This window comes from Bos taurus, chromosome 29, assembly GCF_002263795.3.
Source record: "Bos taurus isolate L1 Dominette 01449 registration number 42190680 breed Hereford chromosome 29, ARS-UCD2.0, whole genome shotgun sequence".
Lineage (NCBI taxonomy): Eukaryota > Metazoa > Chordata > Mammalia > Artiodactyla > Bovidae > Bos > Bos taurus.
In genome coordinates, this window is record NC_037356.1 from 11882464 (window position 1) to 11908071 (window position 25608).

General features: G+C 43.2%; 1 protein-coding gene across 17 annotated transcripts in view; it reads left to right on the plus strand.

Moving 5' to 3' along the window:
• DLG2 (discs large MAGUK scaffold protein 2) overlaps positions 1-25608 on the plus strand; it is a 2323126-nt gene that overhangs the window by 1949778 nt on the left and 347740 nt on the right. The window contains exon 1 of one of the 17 annotated variants that reach the window (XM_059883224.1): positions 5048-5129. The exons of the other annotated variants lie outside the window; for them this stretch is intronic. The gene's annotated coding sequence lies outside the window, so the exon portion shown is untranslated. Of the gene's footprint in view, positions 1-5047; positions 5130-25608 lie in introns of those variants that run through there. 17 annotated transcript variants of the gene reach the window in all.

Consider the following 25608-nt stretch of genomic DNA (forward strand, 5'->3'; position numbering starts at 1 on the left):
AAGGAGTCAGACATGACTGAGCACACAGGCACAGTCTAACCCAAAAGAGCCCAAGAGTTAAATTTTACATGCCATTCACATTAAAAAGTACAAAATTGAAATGTGCTTTTAGTGGTATCAGTAGTGGTATGAGGTTGAACCATTGGACTTCCCAGATGGCGCTAGTGGTAAAGAACCCACCTGCCAATGCAGGATACATAAAGAGATATGGGTTCAATCCCTGGGTGGGGAAGAACCCCTGGAGGACGGCATGGAAACCCACTCCAGTATTCTTGCCTGGAGAATCCCATGGACAGTGGAGTCTGGCGAGCTACAGTTCACAGGGTCTCAAAGAGTCAGACACGACGGAAGCAACTTAGGGTGCATGCATACAAAATTACCATTTTTCTAGGTCAGGTCAAATATTGGCAATTTTGTACAGCTCAAACTAATATGGATTCATATTTCTCTAGTACCCACAGAACCCTCACAGATAGCTTGGTCCTACAACTCTTGGGCAGAGGTTAAGGCCATAGGTGATAGTATGTAAAGTGTCTTGGAGGGTTCACGTTAGAAAAGTCACCTCTGTTGGTTTACTCTTAACAAGGATGTTTAGTGGCTTCCCAGTTTAAAAGTAACAGCCATCATCCACTCAGTAGGTTTTTGTATGCATCATCTCATTCAACCAATATGATTCTGCAACTCTTTTGAAGAAAATATCCCTATCACTCTGTAGATGTGAAAAATGGAGTCTCAGAGCAGGTCACCTGCCCAGGATCACACAGCAGGGAAGGGACAGTTCCAAAATTCCAAGCCTAAATCTGCTGGCAAAGCCCATACTTTTTCCCCTATGTTACACTGCTCCCACTGATATGGGAAGCAGTGAAGGAAGAGAGGGGGGAGGAAGGAAACAAAGGAAGAAAAACAGGTCTTCAAAATGAAATACCAATTATCATCAGCTGCTGCTGCTGCTGCTGCTGCGTCACTTCAGTTGCATCCGACTCTGTCTGACCCCAGAGATGACAGCCCACCAGGGTCCCCCGTCCCTGGGATTCTCCAGGCAAGAACACTGGAGTGGGTTGCCATTTCCTCCTCCAATGCATGATGGTGAAAAGTGAAAGTGAAGTCACTCAGTCGTGTCCGACTCTTTGTGACCCCATGGACTGCAGCCTACCAGGCTCCTCCATCCATGGGATTTTCCAGGCAAGAGTACTGGAGTGAGTTGCCATTGCCTTCTCCGTTATCATCAGCACTTAATAGTATGGATACATGTTGAGCTCTTTGCATGGGAATTTTAACTTTCTACACTTAGGCCCTTGAGATGAAACCTGATAAAGCAAGAGATCTTCTTATAGACCCTGAGCGCCTCAAGAGAAGAGGTTGTATCTAAATAATCTTGGTATCTATGGACTGTGGCATAGGACCTAAAACATAGTAAGTCCCAAATAAGTGTTTCGAGAATGAATGTGTGAATGAGTAAATAAATGAATGACTTTTACAATGGAGGGAGGCAGAATAGGTACATAGCTCTCTGCAGAATCAAAAATCTTACTATATATATATAGATATAGATATAGATATAGATATTTTTTTTAATCACATGATTGAGTCACAGAGTCATAACTCTGAATGGGACTTCATGAGTTCCCTTGCGTAATATTTGTTTGTTTGTTTTATGAGTCAAGGAACTAAAGCACAAACTTCCAAAGCTAATTAGTGAGGAAGCTAGAGCCACATCCACTAAGTATTCTTGAAAACATACTCATCCCTGGATTATGCCACCTATCGGGACATAAAAACACTAATCTAAAATAGTGAATTATCCTAATCCCATCCATGATCGAGAACTTCCAGATGTACAAGCTGGATTTAGAAAAGGCAGAGGAACCAGAGATCAAATTGCCAACATCTGCTGGATCATAGAAAAAGAAGGGAATTCCAAAAAACATCTACTTTTGCATCACTGACTACACTAAAGCCTTCGACTGTGTGGATCACAACAAATTGGAAAATTCTTAAAGAGAAGAGAATACCAAACCACCTTATTTGTCTCCTGAAAAATCTGTATGCAGGCCAAGAAGCAACAGTTAGAACCAGACATGGAACAATGGACTGGTTCAAAATTGGGGACAGAGTACGACAAGGCTGTGTATTGTCTCCCTCCTTACTTTGCTTATAGCTAGAGCACATCATGTGAAATGCCAGGCTGGATGAAGCTCAGGCTGGAATCAAGATTGCCAGGAGAAATATCACCAACCTCAGATATACAGATGACACCACTCTAATGGCAGAAAATGAAGAGGAACTAAAGAGCCTCTTGATGAAAGCGAAAGAAGAGAGTCAAAAAGCTGATTTAAAACTCAACATTCAAAAAACTAAGATCATGGCATCTGGCTCTATCACTTCATGGCAAATCAGTTCAGTTCAGTCGCGTCCGACTCTTTGTGACCCCATGAACCACAGCACCCCAGGCTTCCCTGTCTATCACCAACTGCCCAAGTCTACCCAAACCCATATCCATTGAGTCAGTGATGCCATCCAACCATCTCATCCTCTGTTGTCCCCTACTACTCCTGCCCATCTTTCCCAGCATCAGGGTCTTTTCAAATGAGTTAGCTCTTCACAGGAGGTGGCCAAAGTATTGGAGTTTCAGCTTCAACATCAGTCCTTCCAAAGAACACCAAGGACTGATCTCCTTTAGGATGGACTGGTTGGATCTCCTTGCAGTCCAAGGGACTCTCAAGAGTCTTCAATACCACAGTTCAAAACCATCAATTCTTCTGAGCTCAGCTTTCTTTATAGTCCAACTCTCACATCTGTACATGACTACTGGAAAAACCATAGCCTTGACTAGATGGACCTTTGTTGACAAAGTAACGTCTCTGCTTTTTAATATGCTGTCTAAGTTGGGCATAACTTTCCTTCCAAGGAGTAAGCGTCTTTTAATTTCATGGCTGCAATCACCATCTGCAGTGATCATGGCAAATAGATGGGGGGAAAGTAGAAACAGTGACAGACTATATTTTCTTCGGCTCCAAAATCACTGCAGAGAGTGACTACAGTCATGAAATTAAAAGATGTTTACTCCTTGGAAGAAAAAAATTATGACAAACCTAGACAGTGTATTAAAAAGCAGAGACATCACTTTGCTGACAAAGGTCCATTTAGTCAAAGTTACGGTTTTCCTAGTAGTCATGTACAGATGTGAGAGTTGGACCATAAATAAGGCTGAGCACTGAAGAATTGATGCTTTTGAATTGTGGTGCTGGAGAAGACTCCTGAGAGTCCCCTGGACAGCAAGGAGATCAAACCAATCAATCGTAAAGGAAACCAACCCTGAAAATTCATTGAAAGGACTGATACTGAAGCTCCAATATTTTGGCCACCTAATGCGAAGAGCTGACTCATTGGAAAAGACCCTAATACTGGGAAACATCGAGACAGGAGGAAAAGGGGGTGACAGAGAATGAGATGGTTCAGTGGCATCACTGACTCAATGGACATGAGTCTGAGCAAACTCCAGTAGATAGTAGAGGACAGGGAAGCCTGACATGCTGTGGTCCATGGGGTCCTGAAGAGGTGGACATGACTTAGCAACTGAACAACAAGCTATATTTTGATACACTGGATATATATGTGAATATACATACATTCTATGAATATGGATATATACACATATAAATAATTGCAGAACAATTTACTTTCTTTAAAGAAATATAAAAGTGAACTGGTCTATTTTTCCCACACAGCAATTAATAACGATCAAGATGAGGCAGGAATTTCTAGATGGTGGCGAGTCAAATACAAGCTTTTTGTTTTGAGAACCCCACCCGTCTACTAATCCTAAAGTGGATTAATACCACAGAAAGGAAACTTACATGGCCAGACACCCACAGGCCAGCAAAAACAAAACCAAGAACGTTACTTTTCATACATACAACAGACACTTTTACATACATTATCCTGAAAAAACATGTTGTACAATTACACATACTTTCTTAGTGATTTATCATTTTATGCACATTTATTTATCTCCTATTCATTTCCGCGGGGGTGGGGGGGGGGACACACCTTTTTCCTAGTTTACCTCACTTTCTTATTATACCTGACTTTGAAGAGAAGCAATATTTAGAACTGACTCATTCCCTGCAAATAGATGACAAGCTTGTATAATCTGATCTAATATTCATGGTTTTCTATCAGTCATTTCAAGTCTCCAATGAGACTTTTCCCCAAGTGCCTCTGTCAACCCTGTATTTTGTATTTGAGCTTCATACTAAAATCACATCAATGCAGTGATGTTTTCACGCTTTTATGAGGGAATGAGTTGTTGGCAAAGGACGGGTAAGAAATGAAGGTTTCCATAGAGGTGATGTAAACCTTGAACTATACATATGCTCAGAAGCTTAGAGTTAAGCTGCTGATGACTGGCCGGTGCTCGTAAGGAAAAAGGAGAACGTGAGACTGGAAACTTGGGGTCTAAAACACTCAGCATGTAACGGCTATTTTAAGGAGTATGAGCTTTCAATCAATTCCTTGATATACAGTAGGGATCTACATTAGACAAGAACAAGTGGGTTTTTTAAAAATGTTTTACAGCAGCTCCATAGCCTTATAAAGCCTAGGGAGCTTCCCCAGAAACCCAATGCAGAAAAATCCTAACTTCAGGCTTGTCTTCAACTTAGAGTCACAGAACATGAAATATAAACAAGATAGCCTGAGATGATATTTCAAAATAGAAGCAAAGAATTTTATTTCAGCTTGAGAGCAAGCTCCTCTGGTTTGCCTATATTTGAGAGCTAACTCAATGTTTCGGTCGTATTCATTTGGGGAGTGAGAAAACTTTATTTTTTATTAGCATAATTATAGGGCTCTGGAAGAAGCAAGTCAGTTTGGACTTCGAATGGGCAACCAATTCCAGAAAGTCTGCGTTAGGTGGCAAACACGCTAAGTCGTGGGCTGTGCTTCCAACAGAGCAGGAGAAATCGAAGGGAGAAGAGAAAAAAAGGATGTAGTAAGAAAACCGATCGGTCAGAGGGAGGGGGTAGGAGAAAGGCAAGAGAGACGGCGGCGGGAAGAGGGAAGGGAGCCGCAGAGGAAAGATAAGCGGGAGGCAGCGGGGAGGCGGTCACAGATGCAGCTGATCAGAGGTGAGGAGAGGATCACGGAGGTGAGACCCCGAGCGGGGCGGAAGTATGGGGACGGGAGGGCAAGACAAAGCGGAGATCCTGGGGAGCCCGCCTCTGCGGAGCGTGGATGTGGTCACTTCTCCAGGTGGTTAGGTGTTGGGCAAAAGAGAAAACGGCAACAGAAAGCTGCACGCAAGACTAAATGGTACAGGAAAACGAGAAATGGGAAGGAGATTTTAAAGAACATAGAGTTCCATGTCGGGGTTCCACTGAACGCTCAGTGCCAAGAACAGCAAGGGGTAGTTTTGTGTGTTATTTCTCGGATGCTGGCGGCTGTCAGGACAGTGGATGAAGTCTGAGAGTTGGGGTTTCAGGCAGCTCCAGCGCTGCTTCTCCTCCTCCAGCCTCCCACACCCCTTACTGACTTAAATCACAGGATGTGGCCGAGCCTGCAGCCCGCCTTTCAGGGAACCAGCCCAAGTGTAGAGTGAAGTATAGAGTGAAGTACAGTCCGAGGAGGGAGCTGAGCGGGAGGGTGGGACCCGGGGCTGAATTTGGCCTCGGGAAACATCTAAGGCTTTGACATTAAGATGCTGGGGGTGGGGGTGGGGGGACAGGTTGAGCTCTCTATAATGCCCAAAGTGAGGGAGTTACTGAGTGCAGGGGGTGGGGGGATGCTCTGAATAATTGGGGCTGAAAGGAGCAGTCCCTAGAAATCAGGACTGTGAGAGCATGCTTGGAGGGCGTGGTTTAAGGAAACGGAAAGGCTAAGTGGCCCAAGGTTGAGGGCAGGCACTCGACGGGAGCTGGGGCAACTGTTAGAAGGCGTCCTTCGCGCCATGTGGTGTAAGGGATGGGGGTGGGAGGGAGGCGCCCACTGGGCAGCATCTGGCATAGGTGCTTGTCAGCGAGCGTCAGCTGCAGCCTGAGTGTAGGGGAGAAAGCAGGTAGTTTGTGTTTATCACGGGCTGGAGTTCTTATCCCAGCCCAGCCGGCTTGAAAGCTTTTAATCTCCCTGTGCCTCAGTTTCTTCATCGTAAAAGTTAAGCTCAGCAAAGGTCTTGGGAGGACATGCAATAACAAGCCCAGCACAATACCCACTTGCTCAATATTCCGTTATTTGTATTCTCTTTATTAGTAAACTCCCACATTTACATTTCTGGTTACTGTTTAAGGAAAGTCCATTTCACTGGGTTTCTTTCCTCTTTAGTCCTTCTCTCTTCTCTGTCTCATCTCTTGATTCTTTCTCCCTCCCTCCCTTTATTAACTGAGCACTTACTTTGTGCTAGGAACTGCACCATGGCAGTGAAACCCGATTTCTTGATGTATTTTTTTCTCTAACTATGGGAGTGTGGCTTTTCAGCTTTGTTCTGAGCTTCGGCAACTAACCATGGAAACTCAGACTTCACTGGGGAATTGTTTTCTGTTGGGAGCTGCGTTCTGTGTGCTAAATTGGGAGAGCTGGAAGGAGGGAATTGGTTAGTAATTAGAAAAGATTTAAAGGACTGAAAATACCTCCCTGACTTTTTAAATGGAAAATTTTCTGATACTTAACATATTCACTTGGGATTGACGGTAAAAGACTCCACACAGCCTTGGCTAATTTCTGAGGCTCTGATGTATGCTTGAAGGAATGAAGGAAGTGAGAAAGAGCAGGTAATTCCAGAAGAAGTCGGTCCTCCTCACTCTTTTGATTTTATGCAGTTTGTTGTTTTAGAAGAGTTTTGAACTGATTCAAAGTTCTCCAGATTAGGAAACTTTGTAATGAAATCATTGCCTCAGAATTAAGGCTATATTTTGTGTGGTCCAGCTAGCACTTCCCACATTCAAGACAGCAGCTCCAGGGACTTCCCTGATGGTCCAGTGGTTAGGGCCTCACCAAAAAAGAAACAACCACATTGCCGCTCCAGCTCAGAAAATTCCACCCTTTAGGGAAAGCTGCCTGCCTCCTTGTTGGGGTCCTGCATGTCTCCTCCACTCATTCTCTTCTCATCACGCCCTTTCCTAGTTTGTTTTCTTTTCATTACTAGTCACTGCAGTTGGCCACCAAATTTTTTGGTAAGCTGATTAATAATGCTTTTTTTTTTTCTTTAGAGGAATAGGAGTCTTAAGGCCTCTTCAGTGGGAAAGAGATTTATCCTGCACATGTAATTGAAATCAACCTCCATAATAGTCTGTGAGGAAGGGAATTTGTGCCACATCCTAGAAATACATGAGGAATAAGACAATGGCTGGGATTGTCCTTGTGAGGCTTGGAGTCTAAGTTAGTAACATTTATTCATAAAAAGGTAATATTAATGGACAAAGAGTGCAAATTATTTAACACTGTGTCATTTGGTGTATTTTTAAAAATAACTTTATATGGAGATAAATATATGTGCTTTTGTCCTTATATACAGTCAACCCTTGAACAACATGGGTTTGAACTACGTGTGTGTGTATTAGTTGATCAGTTGTGTCCAACTCTTTATGACCCCCATGGACTGTAGCCCTCCAGGCTCCTCTGTCTATGGGATTCTCCAGGCAAGAATACTGGAGTGGGTAGCCATTCCCTTCTCCAGCGAAGCTTCCCGAGCAGGGATTGAACCTGCATCTCCTGCATTGGCAGGCAGATTCTTTACCACTAGCACCACCTGAACTACCTGGGTCCACTTATACATAATTTTTTTCCAATAAATATAGTATATGCCATCATTTAGGGGCACCAGGTAGTATTCTAGGCGTCAGGAATATAGCTGGGGATATTTTTGTATGTGTGGAAAAATGTATAGAAATCATATTTATTATCAGTGGTTACCTGAAAGTTAGATTAGAAAGGAAACATTCAATTTATTTGTCATTCTTCTGTATTGTTTTCATTATTTGAAATGTCTGAACTATTTCTATGTCTTAAAAGATAATAATAAAACATTAAAGGAGGATGAAAATTAAAATAACACATAAGAACAGCAAGTAAATTGAATATCTTCTTCTTTTTCCTTAGATAATCTTTCTACAGGTAGTCATTAAATTACCAGCTAATGATTCTAGGGAAAAAAAAGAGGGTTAGAAAATTACCATTTTCCAACCCTCAATAAAATAATTGTTTCAGACAAGCATAGTAGATGCTGAAAAAATTTGAGATGGAAGTTTACAGGAAAGAGGATATTCACATGTTTTCAACCAATCACAGATTTGTGTTTACAAAGACATTGCTTTAGAATGGAGAGATCTGGTGGTCCTCAACCAAATAGCCAAACTTTATCACCAATAGTGAGACGACCTCACATTTTGGTCCTCAGAATGTGATACTGAGTAGACAATATTACTCAAGATTTTGTGAAAAAAGTTTGACCTGATATTGATCTGAAAGAAACAGACAAATTCAGAATGTGGAACAGTCTATAAGCATCTGGCCTGAACTGTTAGGAAAAAAGAAAGCAATAAAGGAACGGCAGGGAAGGGAGAAGGGAAGAATAAAGGGGGAAAGGCAATGTCATTAAAGAAAAAAGAAGGTACTGTTTTCGATTAATGATTACTGAAGGCACAGTAACAATCAAATACAATGAGTAAACCTTGCTTCGATCCTCCTTGATTGAAGAGGGGAAAAAAACTATAGAAGACATTTTGAGGACAATTAAGGAAATTTGTAGGTACAGTATATTGGATCAAGCGTAATAATGGTTATATGGCAAATATCTACACTGAGGCGATACCTTGCCGGTATGTTAGGTTGGAAGTGGCCCAATGTCTGCTACCGTTTCAAATGGTTCAGAATAAAAAAGTGTGTTTGTGTAAGTGCCTCCTCTCTCTTCTGAGATAGATGGGGAGATAACAACTGAGAGAAAGACAGGTGGGCAGAGAAAGTGGGAGCGGGAGAGAGTAAACATGCCAAAATATAGCAGCTGTTAAAACTTGATGAAAAATATGGATTTTCACTGTACTGTTCTTTCAGTTTTTCTGTAGTTTGAATTTTTCAAAATAGTTGGGAGGGGGTTTGTGGCAAAATAGTCCAGATCAAGAGTTGGGGCTAGAGTAGTAAATTAGAAGAGAAAGAACAAAAACTCAAAGATATTTTGAAAGGAAGATAGATTAATAAATATCCTTTCTCAACCAAAGTGGTAAAAAAACAGTTCAATTTTCCTCATTTGTGTCTTTGCAGATCTCTTTCTGATTTGACTGATGAAACAATTGAAAAGAGGATGTAAGAGTCCTTGACACAGTTTGCCTGAACTTGGAAAAACTGTTTCTGGGTGCTCTTAGACCATGAGATGATGAACTTATTTTTAGGTGATGAATAAGTAAGATAAACGCTGAGATGTAATCATGGACAACAGTCATCTGATACAAGATACACATGAGCCCAAACACAAAAGGATATCATTATCCTGAGGAGCTAGAGTGAAACAAACGTCAAGGGACTCCTGCATTCAGTAGCCGGAGTTTGAGTTTTGCATTAATAGAGTTTGACCAAGATAATTCCATTAGCACCTCATTCCTACACAAGCCTTTCGGATGCTTTAGAAATGGACCATTTGACGTGTGTGTCTCTCAAGACAGTTTTTCCTTCCTTTAAACTGATTTTAATGCTTATTAAGGAGGTCTACCAACGGTGGGGGGGTTGGGAGGGAGAAAACCAAGATTCTCTTTCACATCCTCTATAATCTCATTAAAGTTCATTTGGAATTAGCATATTTACACAAAAAATGGTGCTGACCCAGTATTTCTTGTGGCAGGTGCTATTGCATTTTTGGAGGAAGAGCTTCTCACTGTGTATGACTGTGCTATAGTTTGCAGGACTTAACATGCCTGAGCTTTGCATGGTTAACGCTGACTCCAAACTCTAACATTTTAAGAACAAAAAATACCTACCTCTCCCCAACATTTCCATACCCAGTTGAGAATTTCTGGTAGATTCTAGTTTACTGAGGGCACAACCATTGCTTTTTTTTTTTTTTTTACCAATGCATCCCCCAAACTTAGTACAATGAAGGCACACTCAGCAAATATCTATTGAATAGATTCATATAATGTTTGAAAATTTGATTACTCAAATTTTCTCAGTTTTCCTATAAACATTACTGTATTTTTAATCTGCCTTGGTAGCCCTTTTTTGTTTTTTATTGTCAAAGTAACACAAACCTCAAATTCAATAGTTAAAACTTTTTCAATAACTTTAAAGTTAATCTTATAATACACGCTCAAAAATCATTCAGATTCTACTAAAGACTATAAAGTAAACTGCAATCTCGTCTCTCTTCTTCAGCATTTCTCCCCCATTGATCCTCAAAAACTTAGCCCTTTGATATTCTCCATTAGCATTTGATTGTATAATTTTCATGCCTTCCCTATAAGATCATAGATCATTTTCTTCCTAAGAATAGGGTTATATACACATACAGTTTTGTACCTTTCTTTTTAACTTAGTGAGGTATCATGGGTATTTTTCAGTATCAGAATATTAGACATATGTCATTGCTTTTAATGACTGTGTAGTATTCCATTGCATGGATATTTCATAGCTTGTTTAATCAATTCCCTTTCAGTGGTGTTTTTAACACTACATTTAATGAGAGTTTAATATCAGAAACTCAGAAAACTAAGTATTTTTTTTTTGATAATTGAATATTTACAATCAGTACACTGGTTTCAAAAGGGAGTACATGCTGAACATGTAGGTTGCTTTTATTACCACCATCCATCAGAGAAAGGCCTCCGTTTCCAGTCTGATCATAACCTAATGGAGTCTGTCAGCCTGGAATCGCACACACACCCACCCCAGAATGGAAAGCTTAGAGGGTGAAGGGAGAAGCAGATCTTTGAGGGCAGGAATTTAGCCTCCTGCCCCAGACCTTGACCCTTTGCCTGAACAATTTTGGCCATTAGGTGATGTGGAGTTGAGTGATCCTTCAGCAACAGTGTCTTCAAAGACATTGAGACGGGGGTGGGGACTTCAAGGACACTTCCATCATGATACCTGCAGCCCAGCATGGTGCTAAGAGATGCTAGTACTGACAGAGACCACGCGGAAAGTGCAGTGTGGTGGACAGAGCCCTGGATTGAAAAGAACGGGTCAGCTGCGCGCTGTATGGGTCACTGTTCTCATGCTCATGTGTTCCTTTCCAAAGTATATCTTTTTTTCCCCCAGTGGAAGTGCCTTTTTTTGTGACTGTGTTGGGTCTTTGCTGCTGCATGGGCTTTCTCTAGTTGCAGCAAGCGGGGGCTACTCTGCAGTTGCAGTGCACTGGCTTCTCATTGCCGTGCCCTCTCTTGTTGCAGAGCACAGGCTCTAGACCACAGGCCCAGTAGTTGTGGTGCTCAGGCTTGGTTACTGCACAGCATGCAGGATCTTCCCGGACTGGGGATCAAACCCATGTCTCCTGCATTGGCAGGAGGATTCTTTACCACTCAGCCACCAGGTAAGCCCCACAAAGTACATCTTCAAGGAAGTTCCCAAGCCACTGTTCTAAGTCCTACTTGGTGATAGAGCCCCAAAGGGCCAGAAAGTTTGTAAATCAGCAAAATCAGAGCACGAGTGGAGACTAAAATCAAATTTAGTACAAATAGAGAGCCAGCAGAGTGCACGGCAGAACAAAGAGCTACACCTTCGTGAGAGATGCCCACATCTGACAGATCATCTGTCATTAGACAGGTTCTTAAACATTCTCGGGCCTCACCCTCAGAGATTCTGATTCAGTGTATCCAGTTTATTCAGCCATTTTCCCCCTCAGAATGACAAATTCTTTCTGAAAAGGACTCTTAACTGTAACCTGGCTCATAGTAAGTATGCTATAAGTGGTTGTCAAATAAATTTTAATGGTTTAAATAAAAACGATGTGCTCTAATAATTATAATCATTCTTTTAAGTCAAGAAACATCATTAGGTATCTAGATAGTGCCCCAGGTATTAGAGGTAGGGATATAAAAGAGACAAGGTCCCTACTCACAGGAAGCTTTTCTTGGAGCACGTGAGATAACAAGAAGCAAAATATCAGGTGGGCCTAAGTACTGTAAGAAATTAAAACAAGATAGGCCAGAAGCCTACTTAATTGGGGGTAGTCAGCAAAGGGCTCTCTGTGGAACTGGGCTTCAAGCTGAGAATTGTGAAAATGAGGGATCAAATGGGAGAAATGCTGGGGAAGAGGACCACAGTCAGAAAGACAGCTGATATGGGGGCCCCAAGGCTGGAGGGAACTTGGATTTAGGTGAAACAGAATGAAGGCCCTTGTGCCTGTGGAATAGAGAAGGAGGCAAAGAGTGCAATGAGATGGAATCAGAAGGATGAGTGGAGGTCATGGTTGGGTGTTGGAATTTTATTCAAAGTACAACAAGAAAACCGGGCTTCCCAGGTGGCACTGGTGGTAAAGAACCCGCCTGCCAATGCAGGAGACGTAAGAGACCTGGGTTCAATCCCTGGGTAAGGAAGATCCCCTGGAGGAGGGTATGGCAACCCACTCCAGTCTTCTTGCCTGGAGAATCCTATGGACAGAGGAGCCTGGTGGGCTGTGTACCGTCCATAGGGTCACAAAGAGTGGATCATGACTGAAACGACTTAGCACACACACACAAGAAACCAATGGGAGAAAAAAAATAGCTGGAAAGAGGCATGATCAGAAATACATTTTGAAAAGATCATTGTGGCTGTTAGGTTGAAAACAGATAGAGAACATTGGGAGAGATAGAGTGAAAGCAGAGTCCAGCCCGGAGACTACTGCAGATGCCCAGGGAGAAGTGGCAGCTTGGCCAAGCAGGTAGGGCTGGAGTTGGGTAAAAGTGGATGGAATTAAAATGCTGCTTAAAGCTAAAAATACACATGCTGATGACCATATGGGGGAGATGGGAGGGAGAGAGAATTAAGGTTGGTTGGCGTGTAGGTTCTTGGTTGAATGGTTTGAGTGGTGGATGGTGGTATTACTATTTACTGAAAGTGGAGAAATCCCCCAGAAACAGGTTTTGAGGAAAAAATTAAGAGTTTGATTTTGAACATGGTGCCTTTGAAAAATCTTGGACATTCAGCTGGAGGTGTCAAGTAAGCAAATAAATGTAAGTCTAGACTTAAAGGAAAAGTCAGAGCTAGAGTTACATTTTTGCTTACATATTCTTATAAAGATAGTCACTTTGTTACTCCAAGCATATGAACCCTAAAACTTATTTATTGTGTTTTGCCCTAGAGTAAGTTGGGTTTGGATGGTCAAATTATACCTTATCATTTTCAGTTAAAGACTCCAAAATGATCAGTCCTCTACAAATGCCCTGGTAAACCAAAACATTTTTAAAGGTTTCTTTTTTTTCTTTTTTTTAAATGTATGCCTACTTGCATCAGCAAACCAAATTTTAAAAGGATGTTAATTTTAATTGCTAAGGCATGTAAATATTCAGTATCAATTTTTCATTTTGCCTCTTCTCCAGGAGGAATCTGGTCTTGAGCTTTTATGCAGCAGCTGTCAGAAATGTTATCACTGGCAACCAAGTGCAACAGCCTCCAGGAGAAGGGAACTTAATTAGAAATTTCCACTTCAAATACAATTTATAGTTCGTTCACTCTGGGATGAGCTGGAGGGTGTTTGAAAAGTTTAATGCTGAGTGAACTGTTTCTCTCAAGCTGTCAACAAAATACATATTAAGCATAGAACATATTTATTAGTCACTAGAAGGGAAATCAGATATTTAGCAGGAGGTTCTCTTTCTAGGTGAAGAAACGGAGTCCCAGAGAGATAAAAGAGACTTCCCAAAGTGAAATAAGCTAACAGTAGGATGAGACAAACACTCAGGTCTTCTAACTCCTAGGATAGTGCTTTCCAGAGTACCAAGCTTCCTCTTTCAATGCCTATAATCTCAGCACTTCTCCTTGGCCTAAGTCTTTGAGATAATTTTATACTAGTCCAGGTTATCCTCTTACTCGGTGAGTATCAGGGGAGGAGGTCAGTAATACTCAATAATTACATATCCTAACTATATATCAGGCACTCCTGTAAGTATTTTACATGTATTAACTATCTGTGGACAGCAGCCCACCAGGCTCCTCTGTCCATGGAATTCTCCGGGCAAGAAGACTGGAGTGGGTTGCCATGCCCTCCTCCAGGGGATCTTCCCCAGAGATCAAACCCACATGTCCTACATCTCCTGCATTGGCAGGCAGGTTCTTTATCACTAGCGCCACCTGGGAAGCCCATTAACTACTCTATCCTATAGCAACGCTGTGAGTACTCTTATTACTCACCTATTGTACAACAGGCAGGTCTAGTCAGATCAGGGTACTGACCTTAGGAATATCAAGAACAAAATGATAACATTATTTTTCTAAGCTTCAGATGGCTATTTCCCAACTCCCTGTAAAACTGTAGCTGTCCAATAGACACAGCAAATTCAACATATCTAAAACAAAATGCACCATCCTCTTGTCCTGGGGTCTTCCCTGGTGGCACAGATGGTAAAGAATCTGCCTGCAATGCAGGAGACCCATGTTCAATCCCTGGGTCAGGACTACCCCTGGAGAAGGGAATGGTAACCCACTTCAGTATTCTTGCCTGAAGAATCCCATGGACAGAGGAGCCTGGTGGCCTACAGTCTAAAAGAGTCAGACACGACTGAGCTACGGACACACAGATTCTCTTGTCCAGACCCACTTTCCACCTTGTGCTCCCATTTTGATTAATGGTATCATCACCCCTCTCTAACCAGCTTTCTCATTTCCCATTTCTCATCTACTCAGCACTATACACACTATTTAAACTCTACTTCCCACAAGTATTTGAGGAGAGGAGCCATACAGAACCTGCCCCTGTATCCTATCTCAAGCCTACACTTATTTCCCACCCTCAATTCCATTCTCATTTTTCTAACTCAGGCCTTCATCATCTACCATGTGTAACATGGCAATCGTCTCCCATCTGGTTATCTTACTTTTGATTACTTAGTTCTCCAACTCCAACTTTTCACTGTTGTCATAGTTGATCTTCCCAAACACAAATCAAATTGTGTTAAATGCTGTTGTAAAACCCTCCCCTGGCCGCTTATTGACAAAATTTCTTAAAGGGCACACAGGCTCACTTCTGCTGGTGCCATTTCCCCTTCTCTCTCATGCTCTGTGCCAACCACCCCAGCCTGCTCATGCTTCAAGATTCAATGGGATATTTATAGTTTCCTTGCTTCCTTCACAAGTATGTGATAAGGATCACTTAATACACATAAACGCTTTTATTACATTTGTTTGTTTATATCTCACCTTGTTCGGTTAAAAAAAGTGAGGTGGGAAAACAATTTACTAACTGTAAAATACTTTGAGATGTTATTTTTAATCCATGGAAATCACTGAATTTTGAGCCACAGGGGACCCTAGAAATTGGGGGGTTTGGCACCTTCTATATTCTTCAGTGGCTCGTTAGCTGACCTAAGTTAGTGGCACAGCAAGCAACAGAACACAAATTTCCATCTCACTATATCACATCATTTCAGGAAATTAAAAATAGACATTTTTCCCCCTCTTGAGAAAAGATGGTGCCTTCTATGATTCATTGGTACTATATCTGCTCATTTTACTATCCCCATTCTCTCTACATAAAGTAGAAATCACTTGGATTCTGCCCCAGTTTCTTTCCTGCTGCCCCCTGCCACGTACGACCCAGACCCCCAACTGTGAAATAATTTGCTTCAAACAGCCCCCAGTGTTTTGCACCTGACTAACTTTAATTGAAATCCGGTGCCAATTATCTAGCCCTTTCCCACTGGCTCATTCCTTTGTATATTTCCCCCCACAATTAACACTTAAGTTAAATGTGTAGTTCTTAGCTACTCTTATTCCAAGACAATCTTCTACCAAAATCTATTCTTTGGTTTTATTATTGCTGATAGAAGTCATTGAGAAGTCCGTGTTTAATAGATAATGGATATTCACCGACCCAATGTTCCAGGTGTTCTGTTGAGTACTTCATTTGCATAATCTTAATCATCCTTACCACAACCCAGCAAAGTAAGGATTAATATCTGAATTGCATGGGGCTCCCCAGGTGGTGCTAGTGGTAAAGAATCTGCCTGCCAATGCAGGAGACATAACAGATGCAGGTTCGATCCCTGGGTGGGGAAGATCCCCTGGAGGAAGGCATGGCAACCCACTCCAGTATTCTTGCCTGGAGAATCCTATGGGCAGAGGAGTCTAGCGGGCTACAGTCCATAGGGTTGAGAAGAATTGGACACAACTGAGGTGATTTAGCATGCGCACCATGCATCTTAGTTGCATATGAGGGAACTGAAGCTCAAAGGGATTAAGTAATTTACCCAAGGTCATAGAAATGGTAAATCACGGGACCAAGATTGGAATCGTGTCCTTCTTCCCAGGACTGCTTTCAGAGCAGGTGGACAACAGGAGTTGGGATGGAAAACTTCAGCAGCCACGAGCAGTGATGCCTTCTGAGAGGCATCTGCAAAGGGATTAGTTCAACCTGGAGACCCTTTGTGGGGCAGGCAATGCACATACATCTGGAATATTGTCTGTATTCTCTCTAGCTGTAAGCACTCCGGGGGGCAGGGGGGGGGGGCGGGGGGGGGCAGGAGTGATGGTGAAATAACATTCCTCAATTCTAAGCTGAGGAATGGCTTCCCATTGCAGTCAAGATAAACTGTAAATTCACGTAATGTATCATGGTTAGGAACGCTGACCCTTAAACTGGATTGCCTGGGGTTTAATTCCTGGCTTTACCATTCAGTAGCAGTGAAACCTTGGGCAAGTATTGAATCTGCCTTTGCCCCAGTGTCTTCTGTTACAGTGGTCCCCAATCTTTTTGGCACAGGGGACAGGTTTCCTGGAAGGCAGTCTTTCCACAGAAGGTTGGAGGGTGATATGAGAGTTGGAGAGCTGCAGTCTAACCCCTCCACTCACCTCCTGCTGTGCAACCCGGTTCCTCACAGGGGGTTACTGGCCCCCGCTCTATTAAATCGGCACTTACGTGTTCTTAGGCTCCCCTGGTGGCTCAGACAGTAAAGAATCTGCCTGCAACAGGTTGGAAAGATCCCCTAGAGAAGGGAATGAAGGGCAACCCACTCCAGTATTCTTGTCTGGAGAATTCCATGGACAGAGGAACCTGGAGGAATACAGTTCATGGGGTTGCAGAGTTGGACATGACTAAGTGACTAACACTTCACTTTCTTATGTGTTCTTACTTCATAGAGCTCTTATAAGGGTTAAGAAAATCGAAATATAGGAAATGCTTAGGACAGTGCCTGCCACAGAGCAAGTATATATGCATGACTTATCACCACTACCATCTTTTTTTTTTTTTTTTTTTTGCCTCATTGCACTGCCTGCTCCTCAACTGGGAATCAAATCCATGCTCCCTGCAGTAGAAGCACAGAGCCCTAACCACTGGACCACCGGCCACTACCATCATCTTCCTCTTTATCATCATCACCACCCTCACTTGGGCTTCCCTGGTGGCTCAGACAATAAAGAATCCGCCTGCGATGCAGGAGACCTGGGTTAGATCTCTGGGTGGGGAAGATCCCCTGGAGAAGGAAATGGCAACCCACTCCTGTATTCTTGCCTGGGAAATCCCATGGACAGAGGAGCCTGGTGGGCTACATGGGGTCTTAAAAGAGTCAGAATGACTTAGCAACTAAACAACAACATCCCCTTCATGTATTCCACCTCTCCTCTCTGCCCTTTAGTAACAACTACTTTCTTTGCCTCAAATGTGCCAGCCGCTCTCACCTCCAGGCCTTCGCGTGTGTCTCTGTCTGGAACACTCTTGCCACTCCTCTGCCCACACCTCTCTCCGCAGTCCTCCGTGGACACCCCAACCCATCTTCACCCGGATAACTCATTCAGATCTCATTTCTTGATGTCACTTCCTCCAGAAAACCTTTATATGCCTCCTCATACCTCAGCAGGGCCCCTCCCCTGGGTCCCAGAGCATTCTGACTTGATCCTATCCTAGCACGTAACCACTCGGTGCTTAATTGCCTTTACCTGCCACTGCCCTCCCCCAAGTGGGAGACTGCTTGACGATGGCTATGTGTTATTCTAGTTCAGCCCTTCCCTTAGGTGGGAAAAGGAAATGACAAAGTGGATATTTTAAAGAAATGGATGTTTTATCAGCACTGTGTTTAGCTGTAGATACTACACAGGGGCTTTCCCCAACCGAAGGATCAAACTCACATCCCTTGCATCTCCTGAACTGGCAGGCAGTCTCTCTCCCGTTAGTGCCACCTGAGAAGCCCAGCGATAGCTACTACACCAGGTGTGCATTAAAGTAATAGAGTAAAAGCTTCCATTTTGCCACAGTTGACCTCACCTGCACTCAGCTGCGTCTCAGATGAGGCATTAAATCACAATAAGATGCTAGAAATAATACTCATAAGAGCCATCTCAAAGTGGCACAGACTAGAAAAAGAGAACTCCCTGTCACTGGGGGTATGCAAGCAGAAACAAATGGCCACTTGGTGAGAATGACAGGAAGGGAAGTAGAAGGGAATGAGGTCACTTAACCTAGAAAAGGAAAAACCATCTTCAAATATGAGAAAGAGGACCATGGAAAAGAAGCAATCACAGAAAAAGCAAAATGTTTGGTGAGCCCTCAGAAGGCAGAGGCTACCCACTCCAGTATTCTGGCCTGGAGAATTCACGGACTGTAGAGTCCATAGGGTCACAAAGAGTTGGACACGACCAAACGACTTTCACTTCTCAGTTTTTTTTTTCCCCTAGAGGTTAGAACAAAAACCAGAAAGTGAAACATACCAGCAAGATTATTTAGATTCAACACAAAGAACTTTTTTTTTTTGCTCATTACATCTGACCCCAAATGGATTTTCCTGAAAGATAGTGAGTTCATCGGGTGATGCCAGTGTCAAATCAACTTGGCTGATTATTTGCCTAAGATAATGTAGTGAGAATATGGTATTCACTCACTTGATTATTCAGTCACTCCCCTCTTCAGTTATTACACACCCACAAACTCCGGGAGATAGTGAGGGACAGGGAGGCCTGGCATGCTGCAGTCCATGGGGTCGCAAAGAGTAAGACATGACTTAGCAACAACGTGCTAGAGACTAAAGTTCTAACACAACACGCTCCTACCTTTAGGAGCTCACAAGTAAGCACATTCCTCAAGTCCGTCAGGCGCATCTCTTAGAGGAGAGAGGTGGCAGGGCAGAAAAGTCCCCGAGCTCCGCTCCTCTCACGAGCACACAAAGCCACAACTGTCTGCAGAACAACCGTCAGTGACAAAGACTGGAACCTACGAGAACAGATTTTCTACAACTAAAGACATGATGAAACCACAACCTTAGGGGCAGGAGTGGGGGACTCATGATACAGTCAAATCCCACCACCCCCCAGCATGGGTGACCCACAAACTGGAGAAAAGTCATACTGTTGTTCTCCCACAGGAGTGAGAGCCCCGAACCCCACACAGCAGGCTCTCCTGCATGGCGGGGGGCAGGGGGTGCCCTCTGGCATCAGGGGGCCGAGCCCTCAGAGCATTTGGCTTTTTTTTTTATATTTATTTATTTTAAGTGGAGGTTAATTACAATATTGTAGTGACTTTCACCATACATCAACTTGAATCAGCCACGGGTGTACATGTGTCCCCCATCCTGAACCCCCCTTCCTCCTCCCTCCCCATCCCATCCCTCTGGGTCATCCCAGTGCACTGGCCCTGAGCACCCTGTCTCACGCATCGAACCTGGACTGACCATCTATTTCACATATGGTAATATACATGTTTCAATGCTATTCTCTCAAATCATCCTGCCCTCACCTTCTCCCACAGCATTTGGCTTTGAAGGCCAGCGGGTCTTAACTGCAGGAGCCCCATAGGACTGGGGAAATAGAGACTCCATCCTCAAAGGGCACACTCAAAATCTCCTGCAACACCAGAACCCAGGGAAAAAACAGTCATTTGATAGGAGCCTGGGTCAGACCTACCTGCTGGTCTTGGAGAGTCTCTCTGAAAAGCAGAAGGGCGGCTCTCCTTGGGGCCAGGGGCTCGTGGCAGCCATACTCGGGAGCGCATCCACCCAGGCGCGGAGGTGGGACCAGGTGGGAGCCTCCCTCCAGCTCATTAGTGCCAAGATCCAGCCTTGCCCAACAGCCTGCAGGTGTCCGTGCTGGGGCGCCTCAGGCCAAACAACTTATCTGAGCAAGGACAAGGCCCCACCCATCAGCATGCCTGTGCCTGGAGCTCAGTTGCTAAATTGTGTCTGACTCTTTGCAATCCCATGGACTGTAGCCCACCAGGCTCCTTTGTCCATGGGACTTTCCAGGCAAGAATACTGGAGTGAGTTGCCATTTCCTCCTCCAGGGGACCTTCCCACTCCAGGGACTGAATCTGAGTCTTCTGCATCTCCTGCATTGCAGGGATCAAACCTGAGTCTCCTGCTTTGCAGGCTGATTCTTTACAACCTGAGCCAAAGGAAGCCCCAGCAACCTATAAGCAGGCACCAGCCCCTCCTGCCCAGGAAGCCTGCACAAACCTGTAGACCAGCTGGGCAGCAGACAGCAAGAAAATACCATCTCACAATGCAAGCCAGATCCTACCTTGGGTCCAGTTGGGCTCTGCCCTGCCCATTAGCAGGCCAGTGCAACCTTCTGGACACACTGGGCCAATACCCAACTGTGTCAGGAAATGGCCATCCTCCCCACCAATGATCCTAAATGAGTGTGAGGATCCCTGGGCCCTGCAGCCAGGCTCCAAGAACTAGCTCTGCCTGCCACAGTGAGTGTGTGTGTATCTGACTCTCTGTGACCCCATGGACTGTAGCCCACCAAGCTCCTCTACTCCATGGAATTTCCCAGGCAAGAATACTGGAGTGGGTTGCCATTGCCTACTCCAGGGGATCTTCCCGACCCAGGGATTGAATCCACATCTCCTGCGTTGACAGGCGGATTCTTTACCACTGTACCACCTGGGAAGCCCAAAAGCAACAAGGGAAGCAATGAATAACATACAAAGGACTTCGCACAGGGCTATCAGTGGATTTTTCAGCAGAAACTCTGCTAGCCAGAGGGAGTGGCGTGATGTATTTAAATGTATTTGATGAAAGGGGAAAACCTACAACCAAGAATACTCAGCAAGGCTCTTACTCAGATTTGATGGAGAGATCAAAAGCTCTACAGAGTGAATCTTTAAGGACTCGGAGAAGTCTCCTGGGTCAGGAAGAGATAAAAAAAATTTGTTCTCAGTAGGAAAAAAAGCATGAGCAGGGGTCCAGAAATGCCTGAATCAGAGAAATGAAGAAGGCCAACGTGGTGGGAGAACAATGTGGTTGAATCAGCTTAAAGCTATACGTCATCCATCAGGGGTCCATGAGGGTCGCGGAAGCTCTTCCCATTTTTAAAATTCTTATTCTGATACCATCCTTTGTATAATACTAAGAAATAAATATCTCAGGAAAACCTTGCATCATTTATTCAGGGACTCCATGGAGCCCCAAGCCAGTGGTCTTTGTGGATGAAATGCAAGTAGTGCTCATCTTTTAAAAACAGAAAGAAAAAGTTTGACTCTGAATATGGTCCACATTTGCCTTCACATTATCATCTGAAAAAAACAAACAAACAAACAAAACCTACAACTGCTTGAATCAACTAGAAGCATTAAATTTCTATCCATCACCAACATAGTTATGAAAAAGATATCATAACAAATAGAACTTTTTTCTATGATTTAATGACAGTTGTATAGATAAGAAGATGGCAATGTGTGGAATTTTCTAGCTTACATATTTTGCTTCTGTCTTATATGATCTGGTCATTATAAGTGGGACCATACCTAGACAGCATATTAAAAAGCAGGCATCACTTTGCTGACAAAGGTCCATATAGTCAAAGCTATGGTTTTTCCAGTAGTCATGTATGGATGTGAAAGTTGGAGAGTAAAGAAAGCTGAGCACTGAAGAACTTATGCTTTCGAATTGTGGTGCTGGAGAAGACTCTTGAGAGTCCCTTGGACTGCAAGGAGATCAAACCAATCAATCCTAAAGGAAATCATCCCTGAATATTCACTGGAAGGACTGATGCTGAAGCTCAAGCTCCATATAGTCAAAGCTATGGTTTTTCCAGTAGTCATGTATGAATATGAGAGTTGGACCATAAAGAAGGCTGAGCAGCTTCAGCATCAGAATTCACCTTCCAGTTGGAAGGACTGATGTTGAAGCTTCAATATTTTGGCCACCTGATGCAACAAGCCGACTCATTGGAAAAGACCTTGATGTGGGAAAGATTGAGAGCAGGAGAAGGAGCAACAGAAGATGAGATAGTTGGATGGCATCACCAACTCAATGGACATGAATTTGAGCAAACTCCAGGAGATAGTGACGGACATGGAAGCCTAGCAGGCTGCAGTCCATGGGGCAGCAAAGAGTCAGACAAGACTTAGGGACTGAACAACAATGTCAAAATCAGGTTGTTGGGACTCCTGTAGAGTGAACCAGCCACACCCAGTTATGTGCTTCTGTCTCAGGAAGCTTGAACGTCAAGTTTCAGAACTGGAATCTTGTAGGCACAGATCCCCAGAAATGGACAGGTTATTAAAGGAAAACAGTAGGAACTGGTAGTTAAGAGTTCAAGCGTTTTAGGTAGTCTGTTTTAAATCCTTAACCTCTTTCAACTATTTAACTTTGAACAAGTTAGTGCTTCTCTTTGAGCTCTGTTTTATTATTTGTTAAGTTGGAAAAATAATCCCAGCCTCCTGAGAATTAAACAAGATAATATATAAATATCTCATATATATATGAGCTTGCTTGATGCTGTTATCAATGATTATCATTTTAATCTCTATAAAAATGAATGACATCTAATTTCCCAGTCCATGCTTTGAGAAGAGAAAATTAAAACTGGAGTAGGAAAATAGAAATAATAAATATGTGAGACTGTGTCACACTTGGTATTTTAAAATGTCATACCAATAATGTAAATTGTTTTTGAATGCCTCTGAAAATGTTATTTGAGCAAAGAATACTAATACAAAGTCAAACCTCAGAGACAGAAATAAGAATCAAAGTGACCTTGAAAAGCTTGATGATTGGAGGAAGCATGTTTGCTAAAACCTTGAGGAAAATCCACAGGGACACAGGCAATGTGGTATTGCTAAGGGTAACAGCAGCAGGGTAACAGAGACTAGAGATCTCTTCAAGAAAATTAGAGATACCAAGGGAACATTTCATGCAAAGATGGGCACAATAAAGGGTAGAAATGGTATGGACCTAACAGAAGCAGAAGAAATTAAGAAGAGGTGGCAAGAATACAGAAGAATTATACAAAAAAGATCTTCATGACCCAGATAACCACAATGGTGTGATCACTCACCTAGAGCCAGACATCCTGGAATGTGAAGTTAAGTGGGCTTTAGGAAGCATCACTACAAACAAAGCTAGTGGAGGTGATGGAATTCCAGTTGAGCTATTTCAAATCCTGAAAGATGATGCTGTGAAAGTGCTGCACTCAATATGCCAGCCAATTTGGAAAACTCAGCAGTGGCCACAGGACTGGAAAAGGTCAGTTTTCATTCCAGTTCCAAAGAAAGGCAATGCCAAAGAATGTTCAAACTACCACACAATTGCACTCATCTCACACACTTGCAAAGTAATGCTCAAAATTCTCCAAGCCAGGCTTCAGCAATACATGAACTATGAACTTCCAGATGTTCAAGCTGGTTTTAGAAAAGGCAGAGGAACCAGAGATCAAATTGCCAACATCTGCTGGATTATCAAAAAAGCAAGAGAGTTCCAGAAAAACATCTACTTCTCCTTTATCGACTATGCCAAAGCCTTTGACTGTGTGGATCACAACAAACTGTGGAAAATTCTCAAAGATATGGGAATACCAGACCACCTGACCTGCCTCTTGAGAAATCTGTATGCAGGTCAAGAAGCAACAGTTAGAACTGGACATGGAACAACAGAACTGGTTCCAAATTGGGACAGGAGTACGTCAAGGCTGTATATTGTCACCCTGCTTATTTAACTTATATACAGAGTACATCATGAGAATCACTGGGATGAATGAAGCACAAGCTGGAATCAGGACTTCTGGGAGAAATATCAATAATGTCAGATATGCAGATGACACCACTCTTTAGCAGAAAGTGAAGAAGAACCAAGGAGCCTCTTGATGAAAGTGAAAGAGGAGAGTGAAAAAGTTCAACATTCAGAAAACAAAGATCATGGCATCTGGTCCCATCACTTCTTGGCAAACAGATGGGGAAACAGTGAAAACAGTGAGAGACTTTTTTTTTCAGCTCCAAAATCATTGCAGATGGTGACTGCAGCCATGAAATTAAAAGACACTTACTCCTTGGAAGAAAAGTTATGACTGACCTAGACAGCATATTAAAAAGCAGAGACATTACTTTGCCAACAAAGATCCATCTAGTCAAAGCTATGGTTTTTTCCAGTAGTCATATATGGATGCGAGAATTGGACTATAAAGAAAGCTGAGCACCGAAGAATTGATACTTTTCAACTGTGGTGTTGGAGAAGATTCTTGAGAGTCCCTTGGACTGCCTAAAGGAAATCAGTCCTGAATATTCATTGAAAGAACTGATGCATAAGCTGAAACTCCAATACTTTGGCCACCTGATGCGAAGAACTGACTCATTGGAAAAGACCCTGATGCTGGGGAATATTGAAGGCGGGAAGAGAAGGGGACGACAGAGGATGAGGCTGTTGGATGGCATCACCGACTCAATGGACATGAGTTTGAGTAAACTCCAGGAGTTGGTGATGGACAAGGAGGCCTGGTGTGCTGCAGTCCATGGGGTCGCAGAGTTGCACACGACTGAGCGACTGAACTGAACTGAACAACAGCAGCATCAAATGCTTTACAAGTGAGAATTATGTCCAGGATGAATGTAATCATCACATAGGATTTGATTATTACTCACCTAGTGGAAAACAAACACATGCACATCATAAGTTACACCTGCTACGGTGGAAAGAAGTCTGGGCTAGGCAAGGGAAACTGGATTGTTGCTAAGCTGTGCTAACTCTGACAGGACTTGGGGCAGGTTCATCCCCCTATGGAGACCGTCTCTAATGTGTAAGCATGGGATGGATGAGCACCTCTTCCAGTGCTGAAATGCTGTGTTCCTTTAGTTAGTACCTTTTCCCCAAACCTGAGGATTGCATCTACTACGTGGTTTGTTTGTTTGTTTGGCTGTGCCGGGTCTTCACTGCTGTGTGGGCTTCTCTCTAGTTGTGGAAGCAGGGACTACTTTCCAGCTGGGGTGTGCAGGCTTCCGGCTGTGGGGGTTTCTCTTGTGCAGCATGGGCTCTAGGGCACACGGGCTTCAGTAATTGTTCACATGGGCTCAACAGCTGTGGTTCCCAGGTTCTAGGGCACAGGCTCCATACTTGTGGCATACAGGCTTAGTTGCTGTGTGGCATGTGAGATCTTTCCAGACCAGGGATCAAACCCGTGTCTCCTGCATCGGCAGGAGGATTCTTTACCACTGAGCCACCAGGGAAGCCTCTGAAATTCTACGTTTTTTTAAAAAAGAAGAAAAAGAAAGGAAAACCATGAAGTAACCCATAC